The sequence below is a fragment of the Lissotriton vulgaris genome, chromosome 11 (assembly GCF_964263255.1).
Source record: "Lissotriton vulgaris chromosome 11, aLisVul1.2, whole genome shotgun sequence".
NCBI lineage: Eukaryota > Metazoa > Chordata > Amphibia > Caudata > Salamandridae > Lissotriton > Lissotriton vulgaris.
Genome location: NC_141699.1, coordinates 729,160,789 through 729,183,166, shown reverse-complemented (window position 1 = coordinate 729,183,166; position 22,378 = coordinate 729,160,789). Strand labels below are relative to the sequence as shown.

General features: G+C 49.7%; 1 protein-coding gene across 3 annotated transcripts in view; it reads left to right on the top strand.

Moving 5' to 3' along the window:
• The window catches only part of PROC (protein C, inactivator of coagulation factors Va and VIIIa), a 147,438-nt gene that overhangs the window by 81,005 nt on the left and 44,055 nt on the right, over positions 1-22,378 (top strand). The gene's annotated exons all lie outside the window — the stretch shown is intronic.

The following is a 22,378-nucleotide window of genomic DNA, read 5'->3' as shown; positions in this document are numbered from 1 at the left end:
AGGACGGGCGCCAGCTCATCTCCGTCTGCCACCCCCTGCACTGCTGCCCACGGCTCGCGCTGACTCCCACACCGACTGCAGGGTGGGACGGGGCTGTCCAAGAATGTTCCAGCCATTAAAAACAAGTTGCTAGGACTGAAACCGAAACCTTCCATTGGGCGGGACTTCCGTCTTCGGAAGCCCGTGCACGCGCCCACGGAGAGAAGCAGTGCTGGTGACGCGGGGCTCCCATGCCCGAGGGAGAGCCCCGCGGAGGCTGCAAGAGTTTACAATGGCGGTAAGTGGGGCTTGGGGGCGCTTGTATGTAGGCGGCTGGGGCCGGGGGGGGGGGCGATTGTTTGTATGCGGCGGTGGCAGCGGTGGCGGGGGGGGTCTCTGTATGTGTTTGTGCGTGCGTGTGTGTAGGTGCGCTCCTGTGTGTGTGCGGCGGGGGGTGACTTAGGGGGGGTGTGCGCGCGCGCGTGTGTGTGTGTGCCTTCCTGCCTGTGTGTGCATGTGTGTATGTGTGTGTTCAGGGAATCTGTGGCAGGGGACGTGCATGGCGCCGGGCTGGGCGTGCGCGCCCACGAGGTCAAATCTCCGGCAGGAGAAGCGCGTGACAGTCTTCTGTCCACATTCCCCCAAAAGTGACAACATAAGTTGTCTCGCCCTAGACAGCAAAAGCTTCGCTTTTGCTTTCGTCTAGGCGAGACCTAAAAACGAAATCGCCCTTGCCATTGTTTCTTGCCATTCAAATAACTCTCCTCAGAAGGACATATGGATCCCATCTTGCTGAAACAAATTAACAACTTTAGGGGCATAGTCACAAACTGCATTTGTTTTGCAGTATGTTTAATGATACTACAATAGTACTACAGAATGCGATTCACAGACCCACATGCATGCAATGGTTTCCACTTCACCCTCTCCTGTCCTGTCTGTGCGTACATTTCCTCTCTATTACGGAGATCTCCAACCACATACATCTATGCTTAAATAGCAAATGTGGGAGGGACGAGGAAGTGGCTGGAAATGGGGTATACTTACTACCAAATTGGAGGGGTTTTGGGAGGATTAAGGAGGGTTAAGGGAGTAATCGGGGTAATAGGGAGGGTGCTTTTTTAAAGCATTTTTCTACATTTAAAAGAAATATATAAAATTAATTTACTTTAATATTTATCACAAAATATGTTAACTGTTTTGTTAAAAAGTGTAATACACTTTTTTTTACCTTTTCTTATAGTTTTCCACATGGAGATGAAAAATTACAAGTAGTAACATTACATTTGTAAATTAGGCTCATCCCCCTGAATAGATGAGGTTGAAACATTCAAGTCTACACTTTGTAGTAAATCTGCACTCATAACTAGTGAATAGCCCAAACTAGTAAATTTGCTATAAACTGTGAGAGAACATTTACACATGCTAATTTATTTATGTGTAAATGTACCTTTTTGAATAGCACCATTAGAGGTTTAACTGCTGCCACGAGTTTCCTGGTGACCCTTCCTTTTTATGTTAATAACTGTATTTATTTTATGTTTACTCTTGACCACTCCTATTTAATAACCATCAACGCTATCTTGATTGGTTTATTTAAACTAGTCCACTGTTACCTGACCACTTTACCACGGATTGGGTACAGATCCATTCTTCTTTCGGACACCTTGTCCTGATCACAGACTACAATGGTTCCATATCACTGCCAATATCCGAACACTTTTTACCAAGTAAATGTCCTTATGTTTGAAATACCCCCCCCCCCCCAACCACTGTGTCGTACCTTGCTAATGCATTCACAACACTGTTTCACTTGATGCAGTCAGTTGTGCAGGAGTTCCCTTATATTCCTGATCTGTTTTGCACTTTCCCATCCACAACCTCATGCTTTCCTCACTGAGACCACTTTACCCTCTCCCAGACCCTGCAACCATTTTTCCCTACCATCAAAAAGACCACAAAAGCCCTGAAACAAATCCTAGTTCAAGGAGCCCAGTATAAAGTGATTTTCCATCTCCATGAAAATACACCCCTCACTGTCACTACTTGAATTCCAGTTGAAAGTCATATGTTTGCCGCTTGGGGCCCTACTTTGGGTTAGTAAACCACCTGGCGGGTAGACCCTTGAAGGGGTTTTGTAAATGTTAGGATTAACAAACAGCTTGCAAGATTGGTGCCATTCTCGGCACTCACTAGAGGATCATCCAAGCATGAGGGACCTAAATTCTTCAATCATAACTAGAGTTTCCCATTTTATGGTATTTATTTTTTTGTTCTTCTCATCTGTATTTATTCTGTGTACATTATAAAAATTAAGTTGCGGTGGTTATATGTCCTCATTTATTTCACTGATAAATATATGCTCATGTTTGAATATTTAACAGGTTTTAGCCATATATAGTACAATACAGTAATCTGAAAACATTTGCATTGTAGGAAAGGTTTAACAGCTGTACATTCTTGGTTATTTACATTTCATAAAGCTGGCCTGGTATATGATGTCCACTTATGTAAGTGGGCACCCTACACCAGTCCAGACAACCCTTGTGGTGGTTTAAGAGGTCTTAGACAACCTTAGAAAGCTCTCTAAGCGGTAATTGTGGAGAGCAGCCTTCAGGATTAGTCCACACCAAGTATTTATAAAAATATGTATTTATTATATAATACGCTCTAGTACGTTCCAATATCTCCAACACAGAGATAAACACAATGCACACAATACTTCAGCAAAGAAAGACAGTAAATAGCACAGAATACACCATGTACCCAGGGGGGATGCAAACCATATTCTAAGAAAGTGGTATAAGAACCACGACTCGGGTCAAGACAATGTCGAGAGGACGTAGAAGTGCTGGGGGCCCACAGAACCACCCAAGGTAAGTTGAGAGGGACCCAACGGAGAGCATGTGTAGTGTGGAAACACACATCGTGCTCCATACAAGTCTACGTGTAAGTCACTGTTGTATTTTTAAAGATTAGGAACCGCTGAGTGGACCCTGAAGAAACCCCATGGAAGACAGAAAATTGGAGAGCCACCCCACCCATGGAAACCCTAGTACCTATGGTACCTAAACCAGGGAAGCCGGGAGCATACGTGTGAAGTGGTGTTGGAAACTGCTGTTGAACCCAATGGAAGACTTCAGGAAAGTGCTGCTTTTGCAGAAGGAGAAAGTGTCCGGTGGAATCTGGAGGTGGATTCTAGATGAGAGGTACCTTCAAGCAGAGGGGACAGAGTCTATGTCACTCAGGAAGGACCAGGAGACTTGGAAGACGAATGCCCTCCGATGTCGGTCGTTGAAGGATAGGTGACGATGACCTTGACTCTGCAGCTGTGAAGACCAGGCAATGCTGAGTAGGACCAGGAGCCATGCACGAGCTGTACCACAAAGGATGTCGAATGCTAAAGGGTCAGTGCCCAGCAGGAGCACCAACAAGCCTTGGCAAATGCAACCAATGCAAGAAGTGAAGAAGGAGCAACGTCGGGACCAGCAAGGTTCAGGGGACTCACCACAATCAGGGAAGTCAGGGCAGGCCCAGAACAATCAGGGGAGCCCAAAAGAAACAAGTGTGACCCTCAAGTGGACCCACAGGCCGGAGGCACTGGAGTCACTAGAGGACCTCAAGCAGCTCACCTGAATATGCAGGCCACGATGCACACAAGGTGGAGTGGCTGAAGATTCTGGACACTGGAGGCGCTTGAGGTTGTGGCTACTTGGAGCCCAAAGACCTTCTTGGAAGGAAGCTAACAAGCCTTTGCAACTGCAAGTTGACGCGAAGCACAGAGGTTCGGTTATTGCAACCCCCATGAGAGATACTGGCCTCATAATTGGGGGGAGGGAAGAGCATGCCACAGGAGCTGTGGAAAACCACAACTTGTGTTGCAGAACCTTATGGAGCCCGGAGGAGCTCAGGATCAGCAGACGGGTTGACTTAGTTGCAGTGCCTGCAAATGCAGGGGAGTGACTCTTTCACTCCAAGGAAGATTACCTCAAGTGTCTTCGATGCTTCACAGGCCTCAGAAGGTTTCTATATGATGCACAGCCACAGACGATGCAGCAGACTAAAAGGGAGTCAGGCCCAAACGAAGTCCAGCAAAGTCCAGAGTGCCCAGACGGTAAAAGAAGTGGTGTCTGATCTGAATGTTATCCCACAACGATTCTAGGGACCTACACCCAGGGTAAGCCCTTAAGTACCCGAGGGAAAGGGTTGGGAAGAATCAGGGAAACCTCCCATGGGAGGGTCTGGACAGGGGGGAAGTTACTCCCATGTCCTTTTTCCAGTTTCGTGCCAGAGCAGGAGCCAACAGTTCCCAGGACTGGTTTGTACTAGACTATGCACGGGGATACCAAATGTGCCCCCCATGCAGACTTTGTGGCGCTGGCAAGCTCACCCATTCGGTCCCAATACACAAAATCCTGTCTGGGAGGTGGTCACACTCTCCCTGTGACTGGATAGCTATTGTTCTGCCTGCGCCTGCTCGAGCTTGGCTCAGCAGCTGGAGGGCAGAAATGTGTCTCTGCTCGGCGGCAACCATTTTGTGCAGCCCGGGCCTAGAAGATGGGCAATGGGAACACTGAGAACCTAATAGAGAGCTCTTCCAGTGCTTGGAATCACATCTCCCACATGGTGAGGGGGTATGATGCTAACATGGTTGATGCCAAACATGATAGGATTCCTGCAGCCAGTTTTGAGATTGATGTTGTGTAATTACGCGGTGCCCCTCTACATAGTGTATGGCTGCTTCACTGACAACCCGGGAGAATGGTCTCCGTAGGCTGTAGGGGTGTCCTGCTCATGCAGGGGCACCCTCTCACTTAGAACCATGCACCCTGCCTTCAGGATTGCAAAGGCCTGCTAGAGGGGTGACTTTTAGGTTTTAGGTGCAGTGACCCTAGATATAGGAAACTTATATCTTTAGTAAGTAGTGCAAGCACCAATTTACACAGGCTGCAATGGCATGCCTGTAGTTCCATTTTGAATGGTCTCTCATGGGTGGCATAATGCATGCTTCAGCCCATGGGAGACCTCTGAGGTACCTATGCCCTGGGTACATGGGTACCATATACTAATGACTGGGACCCCAGTATCCAATCTAGGGTGTACCTAAGTGCTGAAAATAACAATTTAGGGAGAAAGCAGATCGACTGGGGTCCGAATTAGCTGGAACCCAGTCATACAAATCAAATACAGCTTTTCACCAGGCAAAAAGTGGGGGTAACCATAAAAGCAGATCCTACTTTCCTACAATTAGCAAATCGTTTTCTTGAATTTTACCTCTCCTCCCTGTCAATCTACACAGTGACTGACTTGGCCCACATGACTGACAGTAGAGCTAATCATCCATAGGAAGACCTATTTTCCATATTAGTTCATATATTTTTTTATGTTAATATTTTTTTATTGGCATTTTTCAATGCAAAGCAGCACAACAACAGCAGCAGTGAGGTAGAAGGAGAATCAATGAGGAAAGGTAAAGAGGAATATAGCCACGAAATACACCATCCTGAGCACTACACCATACACTTGATGTTGTCCTAATTGCCACACATTTGGAACAGGAAATGCTCCGGCACTTGGGTATCATTACAGTGGTAACATGGACACATTAGGATAACGATCAGGCAAAATGCAGAAGGAGTGTCTGGCAGATGATTTAGCCAATCATATAAGGCCGTAGCTAACAACACAGTGTCTTGGCTAAATGTGGCGTTCATGACGTTGGAGCCATTGGAAGTAAGCCCTCCTGACCCTAGTTACCCCCTCATTGGCACCACTCGTCACCGGCGAATTACAGTTCCTGTGGTGGAGAAAGGAGGTGAAAGGCTCCCATATATCTTTGGGTCGGGTTCGTATCGGCATTAGCTCCCAGCAATTGGTTAACTGCTCCTGACAGTATGTCACATCGCCCAACCATGCTTTCATGGTGGGAGTGGGTTACCTGCCCCAGTGCATGGACACCCTGCATTTAGTTAGCAGAATTAAAATGGCGGTGAATCCATGTTTGTCCATATTTAAAAACTAAATACAAAACAGGAAAATACATGGGTTTCTGTCTTTATCTAGCTGTAAAAATCAGTAAAAAATGGTAAACTAGGAGCCTTATTCACAAAGTAATAATGCCATTCCACCAAAGTTTCTATGGCCCTGCAAACTTATTTGAACATTGATACATGCTTTTTGAGAACTTTCACAAGTCACTCTTGTGCATATAGAAAATGCTGAAGCTCATCTTTCAACATTGGCTAATATCCTTGGTTACCAGGGCAATTTCCTCTTGTTTTCTATTGATCACTCTCCAAGCCTAACTCCCATCTGTAAAAGTTTCAAAACATCTGCGAAATCTTTTCCTCTGTCATTACCATTGTATGTGACACCACAGCCTTAGTCACACTTATTTTCAGCAACCACTGATTATCCCCTTGTGCCTTATTTTCTTCCCAATTGCCACTTCCATCAATGCGTCTCCCATATTTGCATAGTCCAAATGTCTTACCTCTCTCTTAGTTAGCTTCTTTTTCTGTGTCTCAGCTCGGTGTGCCACTTCTTGTAGCTTTAGCATCACCCGTGCTATAGCGTTACTATTTCCCCTGCCAATGATTTATGCCACTCTCTTGGCCCTCCAATGAATCTTGCTTAGTGCAGAGAGAGGTTGGACAAAAAAGGTTTAAACAGACATCCAATGAGGACAAGGAAATGGATAATTGAACTATAGACTAGAAATCAGACTCGTGTAAATTAGCCTTAAAACAATACAATGAAGATAAAAGATTATCACGGCCAGCCCAAATCTTCTGAAAAAACGTAGGCGAGCCAAAATCATACACACTAAGATTTCAGTCAAAGCTACACAGGGTAATAAAATTAGTATTTGATGTTCCGAGATCTCTCTTAGAGGATCTCCTCTAGTCATTAGTAACCCCCAATTAGGAATGCACATTAATTTTGGGATGAATAAATAATTATAGCTGAGTCAAAATAGTAATTTAGTGCATCAATAAATAAATCCGGTATTAGACAAGTTAGTGGAATTCTAATAAAACATTGAAATAAGATACCAAAGCTTAAGAGTTCAAAAAGGGACATGAAACATGCCAGTTCAGGTAGTCTCCCAAGAAGGATGAGACCACTCGGTGCATACAGCGTATGTGTCAGTTTGTAAAGAAGCCTGGTGAGTCCACAATTGGGCAAGTTGAGATTGCCAGGAAAGTTCTGCAAAGAATACATCACCATTAAGAGCTCTAATTCTAGTCAGGCAGCAAGGAAAAAACAGCAGTCCCCTCATTTGTTAAATCGGGCAATATTATGTTCTAGAAGTTTCGGGGGTGACACATCCTAGAATCACCTCATCTGGTCAGACCACTCAGTCCCTTGGTCAGTTCATATAGGATGGGTATCAGGCAAAAAAATGAAGACACAAATTTCAGAGAAATAGGTGGGACAATTACGCAGTCCTTAAGCAATCCAATATGTGAAGTATTAGGACAATGCTCCTTCAGCATGAGCACATAAGCGAGTTCAAGAGGACAGTTTCCCAGGCAGCTGTTCGGGATTGTGTCAAAAAATGTAGCTAAGTATCTTGTTCAAAACATGAGAACTCAGGAAAGGAAAACACTGTTTCAAGGTTTTTGTTATACTGAAGAATTCTCTCACGAGCAGTAGACTCGGCAAGTCAAGGGTCTTCACATTTTAACTCAGGCTTACATTAAATCAAGCTAATTTAACGTGAAATATGCACACACGTATATATATATAATTATTAAGCATACATTCCTAAGAAATATAAGGACATTATGATTCTAGCATAACTTTGATGCACTTTAAATCATTTAGAATGGTTACAAATAATTTGTGTCAGTATGATAGACTTCTGCTTTCTGAATGTAACAACAGGTAAATAAATAAAAAAATGCTAATGAATTAAATTAGTTCTAAGTGCATGATATTAGTACATATATAAAATAGAATCTTTGAAAGTTTCATGAAGGCATCATTAATTTGGAATCTGTAACACATATTGGTTTTTGTTATTTTGTTGCACACGTATACACAGAAACAATACATTTAAATTGAATTTGTCATCATATTCAGGTTAAAGCTTGATGATTAACTAGTTCCCATTAGTTATACACACGTATGAATGATAATAAAATATAGTTAGAGATAAAACTTCATAACGTGAGAGTTCACCACTTACACATTTCTAGTACACGTTAATGAAAAATAGCACTTACAATTAATTAAATCACGGTCTATGGTATTTATACGATTTACATCATCTACTCAACTTTTTCTGCATACTTTTATGATGCAATACCTAACTTTCTCTTGTCTTGTCATGTAGTTGGTGCACGTTTATTAATTTTCTCTCAAAAATTGTCATTAATTAAAAGTTTGAATGTACTTTCCTCTCCAATTCCCATTTCTAAACTTACACCTCCATCGTCCTCAGTGATGCATCCAATCATCCCCTGTGCTGCTTCCTCATCAGATCTTGGTATTTTCTATGTTTTTTTTCTACATCCCTTTAGATATATTTTCCCAGTTCTCCAACCACATTTTCTTCTTTCTTTTTTTAAGTGTTTTTATTGAATATTTCAAAGGCATTACAACCAGGCATATATTTGAACAAGATAGTGATTTAACCTGGCGAAAGCCAGCAGTAACCAACATGTTGAATAAAGAAATCTCATTACAAACAACATCAAACAAAGAACTAATACAAAGGAGTATATTCTTCAAATCAAAGAAGTAGAAAGAGCAAAAGGAAATAGCATGCAGCAGTCTTGTGAAGCACAATCAAGTTAATATTACCGGTGCAGGGGTGCAGTCTCTCCCCTTACAAAAAAATATCATGGAATGTACATTAACTATGGCTAGCATGCGGGACAGCCCAGTTAATTATGTACAGGTGTAAGTCGTTCGATCAGGGGTCAATGGTGTGGGACTGTAAATCATTTTTCTGTGGTTGCCAAATGTCACAAAGGCCTGATGAGGCAGGTAAACGTGTGGCGTACATATTACACATAGTGTCACAGTATGTAAGATCTCTGATCCATGTGCTTACTAATGGAGATGGTTGCATGCCCCACTGCAATGATACCTGGCATTTAGCTATCAATAGGGCCACCGCAGCAAACCTTCTAATGCTCCTCTTCAATGGTTTTACATATCCCAGAAGGGCCATCAAGGGGAAGGATGTATAGAATATTCCACCATAATGGACAGTTGTTGAAAAACATCTTCCCAATATGCGTACACTGCCATGCACTGACATGCCAAATGCATGAAGTCTGCTACAGGAGCACCACAACGCATACAAATGCTGGAGACTGTGGGGCTCATCTTCACAAGCAGCTTGGTGTCATATAGGCCCTGTGGAGATACTTAAAATGTAATGATTTGTGCCTGTAGTTTCCTGAAATATAGCGTAGCTGGGAACAACAGTATTTTCAAATGTCGTCAGTAATAATGGCACCTAGATCCTGCTCCCAAGTTGCACGCACTTTAGAGCCCACAGAGGGGCGAAGCGTAATCGATAAATGCTCATCTATACCCGTATATATCTGTGAAGGACCTATATGAAGAGTGGGCCGCACCTTGACTTGCTACATACAATGATATACTCCTAAAAAAATGTAAACTGTTATCTAACCGTAAACAAAAACAAATAGCCCCTGTAAAACCCCCCCACCACTCCCATTGGATACACAAATAAGCGGCACCCAGTGAATCCCCACAAAGGTACAGCAAACAACTGGGTATGAGAAAGGGGGAGGAGAGGGAAAAGGGGAGGGTAAGAAGACAGGAACTTATCCTGGGGCGGGGGAAAGGCAATGCTCCAAGGGAGCCATCGTTAGGACAAGTAGTCACTGGCATAAATGTGGTCACCCGACCTGGCAACTACGAGTGGTCGCAGTTCAACATCTCCAGTAAAGGAGTTGGTCTAAGGTTCCCAGATCCCAATGTTAATCTAGTGTTCTGAAAAAGAAAAATGTACAGCATGATTTCACTGTGTCTCAGAATATCGGAAGTCAGTGCTCTAAATGTGTCCGTGTTAGATCATTACAAGCAGTCTAGGTGGATATTTCCAAGAAAGAAATTCCCTGCGGCGCCATCATTCCTCTTCCTGCCGTTGTGGCGGCTGTTGATGACTTTTCCAAACTTTGTCAACTACATCCGGAGTGTCAAAAATATGTGACTTATTTCCAATCTGTACCTCAAGTTCACCTTTTGAAGCATACGCCTCAGATCAGTGTATTTGTATCTGACATCCTGCACTAGGGGGGTGAAGTCAGGGAACAGGGAAATGATTGATCCCTGATAAGAAAGTGATTCCTTCTCTTTCGAGAGTCGGAGTGCCATGTCCCTATCAGCGTAATTAAGGAGCCTAACAACAATAATCCTAGGTGTCGCCTAGGTGGGGAGGCGGTCCCAATGAATTGTGCGCCCACTCGACGGCAAATGAAGTTGAAAATGATTCCCTGCCGAAAAGATCAGTAAGGAGGGTTTCGATAAATTTAGGCATTGGGCCTGTATTGGTGGTTTCCGCTATGCTGTGATGTGTAGGTTATTTCTATGCGAAAGCGCTTCCAAATCCTCAGCTTTTGTCCCCTGCTTCTTCAGGATGTCCTCAGCCCTGTCCAATCACTTTTGAACCATTGGTTGACTGTCCTCAAGTTCCAAAATCCGATGCTCTGCACTGTCAAGCCTGGTAATGTCATTGAGGCGGCTATTAAGGGTGTCTAATCGGGCGTCGATGGACTGGAAGCCTGCGTTCAGTTCTGACATAATGGCTGCAGCACCCTCCATCTGGGCTTGGTCCTGGTCGTGGTCCCTTCACTATCCTCCCTTACCCGCATTGAAATTCAGCTGGCGCTGTTTGGGGTCCGAGTGACCCATCTTTGCTATCAACGATTATCAAGTAGCAGATTGGCGGGAGTAATACACTGCAAATTTGCAGGCAGTGCTCAATTAGTGTACGCAGCGAGGTATCGTGTCAGTACAAGGGGCTGGGGAAGAGATGCGTTGTGGTGCGCTAGTGCACTCCGGGCCTCGCCCTCAGGCTCACCCGAGTCCCCTGTCGACTCGGGGCCTCCGAGGGCCGCGTCAGGCCTGGCGGTGCAGCGCGCAAGTCTACACTTCTCGGGCACATCTAACTGTAGTTGTTGGGGATACTGATGCACGTTGGTTTCAGGACATCCACCGTGGGGACTAGAGCGCCATACCTTGCACTAGAGAGAGGTCTGGCGATTTAAACACTGCTACGGCTCCGGAGCTCTCGAGTTAGGCAGCTATCTTCGTCGCCTGCTTGGCCACGCCCGCTCTCCAACCACATTTTCTGATACCAACTAGTATCTGCATCTGTTCTTACATTACAATCTTCTGTGCCCTTCTTCCAACTGGCCACTTTCCAGTTTTGGTCTTCTATTGCCAGACCCTTCTTTTATACTCAGTCTCTGCCACCTTTCTTCTTCGTTTAACTGGCTTCTCCTTCCACCGCCAAGGTCACTCTCCATGTGGCATTTCTCTCCTCTTTTCTTGCTGCACCTATCACCCTTGTGTTACTGTCTCTGGTTGGGCTTCATGAACTTCATGTGTCATCTCTCCCACTCTCTCATCTAGCAAAGGACTGCAGTCCTATCTTCTAGTCTGGTGTCTATTCTGGAAGGACCCTTTCTTTCCACTGCTATCTCCCTCTATCCCTGCCCTCAACACCAGTCCTTCTCTACCCCCGCTCGTCAACCCATTCCCCTTCCTCTCCCTGCGTCTCTACCTTTATGTTTGCTGAGCCTCATTTCATGTCACCTTATCTCTGGTTGCACAGCATGTCATTTGCATTAACTGTCTTCCCTCTATAAAGTTTCACCTCATTCAAGGTCATTCAAGGTCGACCAGAAGCCCTACCCCACTTTAGAGTATCGTCCTGATGCGTCCCATCTATCCTATGCTTTTCTGCCCTACCAATGATTCTTGCCTTTGCCGGGGTACATAGCCTTTTCCACACTTTCACCCTTTCACCAGTACACAGTGATGGGTTGGAAGTCCTTACCTCACTGCTGTGCTTTTCCTGTGCCCCTTTCCTCGGGCCAGGTGATCTAGAATAGCTGCTGTTCTCCAGCCGCAAATCCCACATTCAGGGCTCTGCCTCACCTCTTTGTCCCTTTAGGCTAGACCAGATCTTGAATCTGTATCAACTGGCAGGGCTACCCATCTGTAACCCCTCCTTGGCCCATGGTACCCTTGCTTTCGTTGAGACAGCCCCTGAAGCGACACAGTTTCTTCGGAATCCTTCCTCTCTTTGCTGCCACTATGCATTTTATGTACCAACGTACTACCACATTTTCGAATGATCATTGTTCAAGTCTGTGGCAGGCCTCCCCATCACCTGCGTCTTTTCATCTTCATATTGTTTTCACTTGCAGCACCTTTCCCTACCCGATTCCATGTCCACCCACTGCTTTCTGTTCGCCGTCTGGCTGCGTGCCCCCAGGCCCTGCTGATGTGGCACTATCCTGAGTCATTGGTGATCATAAGCCCTGAGCTTCCATTTAACTCAATCCTCTACCCTTTACCACTGCGCCTTACATCCGTCTTCCTTGCTCTGCAGTGGGGAGCAGTCCAGCACTATTGATGGATACCTGATATTGCCTCCCTCAGCTGTTGCTGGGGGCACACAGTTTAACACAGAGTTTTCCAAACTCTGTGTCGCCTGCCATGTGTGGGTGTGTCGCTGCATGATGCATAGCTGCCAAGGTTTCAGATTGCCATTATGGTTCCCTCTACAATAAGCCCGCACTAAAAAGGATTCCACTGCATTCAGTAAATACTTCACGGGAGCCTACGAAGTGCGGCTGATGGTGATGCTGCATGTTTTTTGTCTTTAGAAATGCTAATGGGGGACGTTTAAATACATACAGGGCTGTCATTAAAGAGCAGGAGACAATTCCCATAGCTTTTTCTGCAGCCCAAGTCCCGTTTGCTAAGTCCACGGACCTCTGGCTCCTCCACCTTTTGTTTTCTCCTTCTCTGTCTGGCTGTGGCGCTTGTCTGAGGCCTTACCAGTCGGTATGCTGGTTGGTCTCATTTCAGCAGCCTCTGCTATTTTTGCTGGTCATTCACATATGCAGTACTTGTTAAACTTTTCTGTACTATTATTTTTAAATAAAATATTTGGAAACAAAAATAAGTAAAAGGCACAGCTAGAAGTATGTGCTGATCTTGGAGGCTGGCGCTTTTTACCTGAAATGTTAGCTTTAGAAACAAGCATTTGCAAAAGGGTAACCTGATTAAGTCCTTACTAGACTGTACCTCACCTGTAACATCTGTACTTTGAGAACCCCCCGAACCTCCTTAGGTGCATCATTCTCGCTCGCTATGCTCGCTACACTGCTTTACCGTGTCGCGAAATGATGCATGTCTAGAAAGTTTGCCACCAACATGAAAAGTTTGGAAAGCTGTGGTTTAACACATGCTGTCTGCTCTGCATGCCATTTCTTCTACCCTCAGTATTTGCATCACCCGGTAATTGCATCAAGTGGCCTCCAAGACATGATCCCTATGCAAGCAACTGCCATTGTCCCTCTTAAACATGACATTTGTGGCCACCACAGAAACTTCAGTTGGAGTCGCTGAGGAGGGAAACGTCCTTTTCGCTCAGCTGCTTGTTGATTAGTGACAAAAGTGTCTTTCTCCCAAAAGGAAATTGGGTGTATACCCCAATTCTATCCCAGCTTTTCCTGCACAACCTAGAGCCCCAGCTGGACAGGATGGAGCCCATCTCCACCATTTGGTCCCTCATAGACTGAGAGGGACTGACTACTAATGCCCTATGCAGTACAAACTCTTTTAGTTGATAGTCCAGCCTTCAGTGTTTTGGTGCTCCCAAGCATGGACTTCTTTTTCCAGAGAAGAAGCATACCAAACATTTATCCCAAAAGATTTGGAAATGTTTTTCCAGATTTTCGTTTTATAATTATCCTTTCTGAATCTGGGTGAACAGCTTAAACCTTTACTTCAAAATACATTTAGTTAGAATCACTTAATAAAAAACTATTAACTTTCTATGTATTTTGTATTTTATTTGGAAACATTTGTGATGAATTCTGTAAACTGATGGTAATGGTGTAGCTCATAATAAATCTAGCATTCGGGTAGCCACACATTTTTAGGTCGAGGACCGAAGACTGGCCTGCCAGCCGGAAGTCGGAGATTTAATGATCTTCAGTAGGGCAGTTTAACCCACCTCTCTCCTCTGTCTCTCCTCCATTGGCTGGCTTCCTAAACGGAGGCCAGCCATTAGAGGAGAGAGGCGTCCCTCGAAAGAAGCTCCGTCTCTTTCAGATTCGGGGGCGTGTTGGTTCTGTTCTTCCCACTTTTAAGCCCCGCCCCTTTTGGGGACAGCCAAACACGCCCCCGAATCTGAAATTTGCCGAGCTTTGCGCCGCCATTTCTGCCCGACCACCTGACGCGACAGACCGTTTCCCTGCCCCTGCTCTCTCCCTCCGTTGTTTAATCCTCGCTCTCTCTGCCTGCCTCCCTCCCTCCCCGCTTGAGTGGTGACGCGCCCCCTTTGCCTGCTCTGCCCCTGCTCCGGCTCAGTGTGCTCGGCTTGGGGTTTGGGCCTCTCCCTGCTCTGTCGGGATCTCCGCTCCGAGCGTGCCTCCTCCCTAGAGCCTGGAGAGATGCGGCGCTGGAAGCCCCGTGCAGTGGCTGTCCATGTGAAAGCAGGCAAATGAACGAGTGATTAATCACACCCGTACTGGATTCCAGGCTGCAGCCTAGCCGATGAAGACTTGCCGGAAATATATAGAGCCGAAGGAGAGTGCAAAAGAAAATAAAACTGTGATTGTTAGTTTGACAAATGCAGACCTTGTAGGCGTGTGCTGTGTGTATCAGATCGGATGAGCTTGCTGGAGGAGGGGCCAACAGGCAGGGACACTGATCGTCTGTTTGTTGGAGGGCGGTGATTCTAGGGTGGAGGGACGGGGCAAAGATGCAAGTTACAGAACATCCAGTGTTGTTTTCTATTCAGTCCCGATCAGCTGAACTCTTGTACCGTAAGGTACACCCCGCTGACAGAGTAGGCAGTTCGCGCACATGAAAACGCCCATTCCGTACTGAAAGACCCACAATTGCCTGTTACAGGCGGGATGCTGCTGCTCCATGAGTGGTGAGACTGCACTCCTTCTGGCGGCCCCTGCTCTCCGTGGCTGCACCCATGCTTCTGGCCGGTCTCTCCGCTTGCGCAGCAGCGATGATGGCCCTGCACCTCGTGCTGCGGCTCTTCTTTCCCTACTTCTGGCTGGACCTGGGCTACTTGCTGAAGGTGCTCTGCAGTGGGTTGCGCGTGGAGCTCTACAAGCATCGAGGTCGCGTGGAGACGGTCCTGGACCGCTTTCTGGCCGTGGCAGAGAGCGTGCCCGACAAGACCTTCCTGATTTTCGAAGGGCAAAGCCACACCTATTGGCAATCAATCAATCAATCAATCAATCAATCAAAGACATTTATAGAGCGCACTACTTACCCGTGGGGTCTCAAGGCGCTTGGGGGGGGGGGGGGGGGGTGCCGTTACTGCTCGAACAGCCAGGACTTCAGCTTCTTCCTGAAGGAGAGGTGGTCTTGGGTCAGGCGCAGGTCGGGAGGGAGGGAGTTCCAGGTCTTGGCGGCCAGGTAGGAGAAGGACCTTCCTCCTGTTGTCGCTCTTCGGATGCGGGGGACGGCGGCGAGGGCATGGCTGGCTGATCGGAGGTGGCGTTTGGGAGCGTAGAAGTTGATTCGGTTGTTGAGGTAGCTCGGGCCTTGGTCGTGAAGGGCTTTGTGGGTGGGTGAGGAGACGGAAGGTGATTCTTTTGTTGACGGGGAGCCAATGCAGGTCTCTCAGGTGTCCGGAGATGTGGCTGTTCCGCGGGATGTCGAGGATGAGTCTGGCTGAGGCGTTCTGGATCCGCTGGAGTCTCTTCTGGAGCTTGGCGGTGGTACCGGCGTAGAGGGAGTTGCCGTAGTCCAGTCGGCTGGTGACGAGGGCCTGGGTGACGGTCTTCCTGGTCTCGGTGGGGATCCACCAGAAGATCTTCCGTAGCATGCGTAGGATGTTGAAGCACGCCGAGGAGACGGCGTTGACTTGCCTGGTCATGGAGAGGGAGGAGTCCAGGATGAAGCCCAGGTTGCGTGCGTGGTCTGTTGGTTTGGGTGCGGTGCCCAGGGCGGGGGGCCACCAGGAGTCGTCCCAGGCGGAGGGCGAGGGGCCCAGGATGAGGACCTCCGTCTTGTCTGAGTTCAGTTTCAGGCGGCTGGTCGTCATCCACTCGGCTACATCTTTCATCCCTTCTTGCAGATTGGCTCTGGCGGCGGCCGGGTCGTTGGTCAGGGAGAGGATCAGCTGGGTGTCGTCGGCATAGGAGATTATGTTGAGGTTGTGTTGGCGTGCGATGGCCGCGAGGGGGCTCATGTAGACGTTGAAGAGGGTGGGGCTCAGCGAGGATCCTTGAGGGACGCCGCAGATGACTTTGGTGGCCTCTGACTTGTACGGTGGTAGGCGGACTCTCTGTGTTCTTCCGTCGAGGAAGGAGATGATCCATTCCAGTGCCTTCTCCTGGATTCCGACGTTGCTGAGGCGCTGCACTAGGGTGCGGTGGCAGACCGTGTTGAATGCCGCGGAGAGGTCTAGGAGGATGAGGGCCGCTGTGTCTCCGTTGTCCATCAGGGCTCGGATGTCATCGGTGGCAGCGATGAGGGCGGTCTCGTGCTGTGGTTGGCTCGGAAGCCAGACTGTGAGGGGTCGAGGGATCCATTCGTCTCGAGGAAGGCGGCCAGCTGCTTGTTGACGGTCTTCTCGATGACTTTGGCTGGAAACGGGAGGAGCGAGATGGGGCGGTAATTCTTGAGTTCGGTGGGGTCCGCTGTGGGTTTCTTGAGTAGAGCGCTGAGTTTGGCGTGCTTCCAGCTCTCAGGGAAGGTGGCGGTGTCGAAGGAGGTGTTGATAATGTCCCGCAGGTGGGGTGCGATGACAGCGTCTGCCTTGTTGAAGACGTGGTGAGGGCAGGGGTCGGTCGGAGATCCGGAGTGGACGGAGTTCATCATGCGGACGGTGTCTTCGGTGCTGATCGGAGTCCAGGCGCGGAGGGTGGTGGTGGGCGGCGTTGCTGTGGTCGTGGCGAGCGTTGGATGAATGCTGAAGCTGTTGTGTATGTCTGCGATCTTGTTGTGGAAGTAGGAGGCGAGGGAGTTGCAGAGGTCTTGCGATGGGGTGATGTCGTTGTTTCCTGCGCTGGGGTTGGAGAGCTCTTTCACGATGTTGAAGAGTTCCTTGCAGGTGTGTGCGTTGTTGTCCAGCCGGTCCTTGAATGCAGTTTTCTTGGCGGCGCGGATCAGTTGGTGGTGCTTTCGGGTGGCGAGCTCGAGGGTGGTCATGTTGTCCGGTGTTGGATCTCTTCTCCAGACTTTCTCGAGGGCTCGGCAGTTCTTCTTGGAGCTCTTGAGTTCGTCGGTGAACCATGGGGCTTTCTTGCTGCCGGGTCTGCTGGGCGGGGTCCTCAGAGGGGCAAGTTCGTCCGCGCAGTTGCTGATCCACTTCGTGAGGTTGTCGGCGGCCTGGCTGGGGTTCGCTGAGCTGGCGGGAGGGTTCTGGCTCAGGGAGGCGGCGAGCTGGTCGGCTGTGATCTTGTTCCAACTTCTACGGGCAACCTGTTGCTGGTGGTGGTGGATCGTCGTTCTTTTGAAGGTGAAGTGGACACAGCTGTGGTCCGTCCAGTGAAGTTCTGTGGCGTGGCTGAAGGCGATGTCTGTGCTGGATGAGAAGACGGCGTCGAGTGTGTGTCCGGCGAGGTGGGTGGGGGTGGACACCAGCTGCTTGAGTCCAAGGTTGGCGAGGTTGTCGAGCAGGGTTCTGGTGTTGCGGTCGTTGTCGTTCTCCAGGTGGAAGTTGAGGTCCCCCAGGAGGATGTAGTCAGTGGAGGGGAGGGCATGCGGGCTGACGAAGTCGGCGATGTCCTCGCTGAATTGGGTGCGTGGTCCCGGGGGTCGGTAGATCAGGGTGCCTCTGAGGGTGGTCTTCGGGTCGGTGTGGATCTGGAAGTGCAGGTGTTTGGCGGTGGTTAGGAAGTTGTCGGTGCTAGTCGTGATACGGATGGTGTTCCTGTGGATGATGGCGATGCCTCCTCCCATCTGGTTGGCGGTGCGGTCCCTCCGGGTGATCTTGTAGCCCTCAGGGATGGCGATGGCGATGTCGGGCGCTGAAGAGGCGTTCATCCAGGTCTCCGTGAGGAAGGCAACATCCGGGGCTGTGGTGTCTAGGAGGTTCCAGAGTTCCATGGCGTGTCTGTGGACGGAGCGGGTGTTGAGGAGGATGCACTTGAGGTGGTTGCTGCTGGTGTTCGGCTTGCCAGGTGCTGGTGGCGGGCAGGTCCGGATGCAGGTGAACTTGCAGGCGTGACAGCTGAAGGGTCCGTGGGAGCGTCGTGGGGTGGCTCGGTAGCATCCTGGGAATCGGTCGGTGTTGAGTGCGATGAGGGTGGCGGCGGTGTACGTCAGGCGGGTCGGCCGGGGTCCTCGTGGGCCAGGGGTCCTGGCGCTGGGCGCGGTCCGGTCGCGGACGGGCGCAGACGGGCTTACCTTTGGCGCGCCTTCGGCGCACAATCGGCGCGCCCGCTGCACGTGACCGCTGCGCGTTCGCACAGTCGCCATATATGGCGAAGTGCGCGGGGGCGGAGCAGCTGGGAGGCGGGAGCGGGGAGGGTACAGAAGGAAAAAAGGGGCGGGGTTAGCGGCGTTGGCGGGAAGCGGGGAGCGGGGAGGGAAGACGGAGGGCGGCTACTGACAGCAAAACAGGCAATACAGAAGGAAAAATAAAACAATTCAAAACAATTCTAAACAACAATGACACCAGGGGCACAGGGTGAGAAGCGGCGAGCACGGACCACGCCGCTCGAAGGAGGGGGCGTGGTCACGAGGCGGCAGCCGGGCAGCGAGGCAGTTAGGCGGGGAGGCACACGCAGCAGCTGGTGGCCGTGCGGCGCGGGGGTGTCCTAGAACTAGGTCACACTCACCTGCGTCGCACGGTCGCCATATATGGCCAAGTGCGCGGGGGGCGGAGCAGCTGGGAGGCGGGAGCGGGGAGGGTACAGAAGGAAAAAAGGGGCGGGGTTAGCGGCGTTGGCGGGAAGCGGGGAGCGGGGAGGGAAGATGGAGGGCGGCTACTGACCGCAAAACAGGCAATACAGAAGGAAAAATAAAACAATTCAAAACAATTCTAAACAACAATGACACCAGGGGCACAGGGTGAGAAGCGGCGAGCACGGACCACGCCGCTCGAAGGAGGGGGCGTAGTCACGAGGCGGCAGCCGGGCAGCGAGGCAGTTAGGCGGGGAGGCACACGCAGCAGCTAGTGGCCGTGCGGCGCGGGGGTGTCCTAGAACTAGTGGACTGCAGGAGCAGCCGGGTGGCCCAGGTCTTTCTCCGCCATGCTTCGTTCAAGAAAGGGGACACGTGGCCCTGCTCATGAGCAATGAGCCCGACTTTGTGGACGTCTGGCTGGGGCTGGCCAAACTGGGCTGCCGGGTGGCCTTCCTCAATGTAAACGTTCGCTCCAGGTCACTGCTGCATTGTTTCAACAGCTGTGGTGCCTTTGCGCTTGTGGCGGGGGCAGGTACGTATGATGTAACTTCCGCAAGTGACTTCAAAGCGATAAAGCTAGTTTAAGAAATCGGAGGTTTCTTTATACAAAGTAATAGAGATGTTAAGTAACTTTAATGCCATGTGAAACCGTCAGTTAGCCCAGACGCTTTGCCAATGCACTTCGCACCCCCTTCCCTCCGCCCGCAGCTTTCCTTCGTCTCGCACCCACCTTCCCTCCGCCCGCAGCTCTCCTTCGTCCCACTCTCGCCCCCCCTTCCCTCCACCCGCCACCCCTTCCCTCCGCCCGCAGCTCTCCTTCGTCTGTCTTCGTCCCAACAAAAGCACATCTGTAAACACTGCCTTTCCTCTGATGCACCACGTGAAACTAGGCAACAACGACCACTCACCCCCAACTTTCGGGGCAGAGTCTACTTGGTTTTATTGTCCCCTAAAAAGCTTCATCTGACCTGTACTTTCCTCTCAGCTAACTGTTTCACATCTCCCCCTTGGCACCTTACTCGCCCCCATCCTCACAGGTTCCTCCCACCCCTCAGCTCTCGCTCCCCCTGGCTTCACTCCCTCTCCATGGCTCACTTGACGGATGCACATCTCTACGCGCGCGGACCCGGCAAAATAACAACTGGAAAGCACGGCCGAGCTCGGCAGGAACTGGGGCTCACACAGTGTGGGACCCCGGGCCTCGTGCCAACCAACACCAGTCACATGGGTGGGACGGGAGGGGAGCAGGACGAGAAAGACAAGGGAACCACGGAGCCATTGCCTGGCACCGTCACACCTCAGGACAGGCAGGCTCGCGTCTCACGCGAGATGTGTGGGAGTTGGTAGGACCATTGCCGATAGCCGTACCGAGGCGCTCTAGAGCGCTGTGCTTGCTCCGCTACCCCCTGGCTGTTTGCTCCCCTGCTCCCTGGCTGTGCTTGCTCCCCTGCCCCCTGACTGTGCTTGCTCCCCTGACCCCTGGCTGTGTTTGCTCCCTTGCCGCCTGGCTGTGCTTGCTCCCCTGCCCCCTGGCTGTGCTTGCTCCCCTGCCCCGTGGCTGTGTTTGCTGCCCTGCCCCCTGGCTGTGTTTGCTCCCCTGCCCCCTGGCTGTGCTTGCTCCCCTTCCCCCTGGCTGTGCTTGCTCCCCTGCCCCCTGGCTGTGCTTGCTTCCCTGCCCCCTGGCTGTACTTGCTTCCCTGCCCCCTGGCTGTGCTTGCTTTCCTGCCCCATGGCTGTGCTTGCTTCCCTGCCCCCTCGCTGTTCTTGCTTCCCTGCCCCCTCACTGTGCTTGCTCTCCTGTGTGTGTATGTGGCTCTGGGTGTGTGTATGTGGCTCTGGGTGTGTGTGTGCGGCTCTGGGTGTGTTGTGTGGCTCTGGGTGTGTGTGTGACTCTGGGTGTGTGTGTGGGGCTCTGGGTGTGTGTGTGTGGCTCTGGGTCAGTGTGTGTGTGGCTCTGGGTGTGTGTGTGTGGGTGTGTGTGTGTGTGTGTGGCTCTGGGTGGGTGTGGGTGTGGCTCTGGGTGGGTGTGTGCGTGGCTCTGGGTGGGTGTGTGTGTGGCTCTGGGTGTGTGTGTGCGTGGCTCTGGGTGTGTGTGTGCGTGGCTCTGGGTGTGTGTGTGTGGCTCTGGGTGTGTGTGTGTGTGGCTCTGGGTGTGTGTGGCTCTGGGTGTGTGTGTGTGTGGCTCTGTGTGTGTGTGGCTCTGGGTGTGTGTGTGTGTGTGGCTCTGGGTGTGTGTGTGTGGCTCTGGGTGTTTGTGGCTCTGGGTGTGTGTGTGTGTGGCTCTGGGTGTGTGTGCGTGTGGCTCTGGGTGTGTGTGTGTGGGGCTCTGTGTGTGTGCGGGGCTCTGTGTGTGTGCGGGGCTCTGTGTGTGTGTGTGGCTCTGTGTGTGTGTGTGTGGCTCTGTGTGTGTGTGTGTGGCTCTGTGTGGGTGGCTCTGTATGTGTGTGGGTGGCTTTGTGTGTGTGGGTCTGTGTGGGTGTAAATGCAATAGGTCATGCATTTGCGAGCTATTAAGCTATTGGCATTGTAAATGGCAATGCCATTTATTTTACGATTAAGCTATTGGCAATGTAAATGACAATGCCATTTATTTATGATTAAAAAAAAATGTCATGAGCAATGCCAATAGCTCTACCTTTAATAATGCCGAGACCATTGCATTGTAAATGCTTGCTTCTGTGTGCCACCATTAACTGTAACGTTACTACTGCACTTTCATTTTAATCAGAAATGCTTCTGTCAACCTTTTGCTGACTGAGAAAACCCTCAGAAATGACTGCAGAAAGTTGTATTTCTCCTGGTTGTTGCCCATGTTCTGCAAACATCTCCTAAATATTGTTCAAATTGGTACCTTTAAAGTCACAGTACTTCTAAGTGATGGTAGAGGGAAAGAGCCTGATCTAGAAGTTGATGGCTAGTACTCCGTCCGTAGGTTTTCAGAGGACATAACTTCTACCACCCTTACAGACTTCAAATTTAGAGATTACCACCAGCTCAGTGGTGATCTCTGTACCTTGAGATGAACTGCCATTATGATAGTTCCAGTCAAGGTACACAAGGTTTGGTAGGCGGCTGCTGTCGCTTTAAACTTCCGTCCACCAAAAATTAACAAAGTTTTAGTTTTTCAAAAACAAACTCCTAAATTGGAAGTTTGTTATTGAAAACAAAAATCTTCCCACATGCAGGGAGTTTCTCCCATGATGGGTGTCAATATCTATTGTTTTTATCTCCTTCGTGTACAGAAATAAAGGGCATCTCACAGTCTCCCCTAAATAGTGTGGGCAGTGTA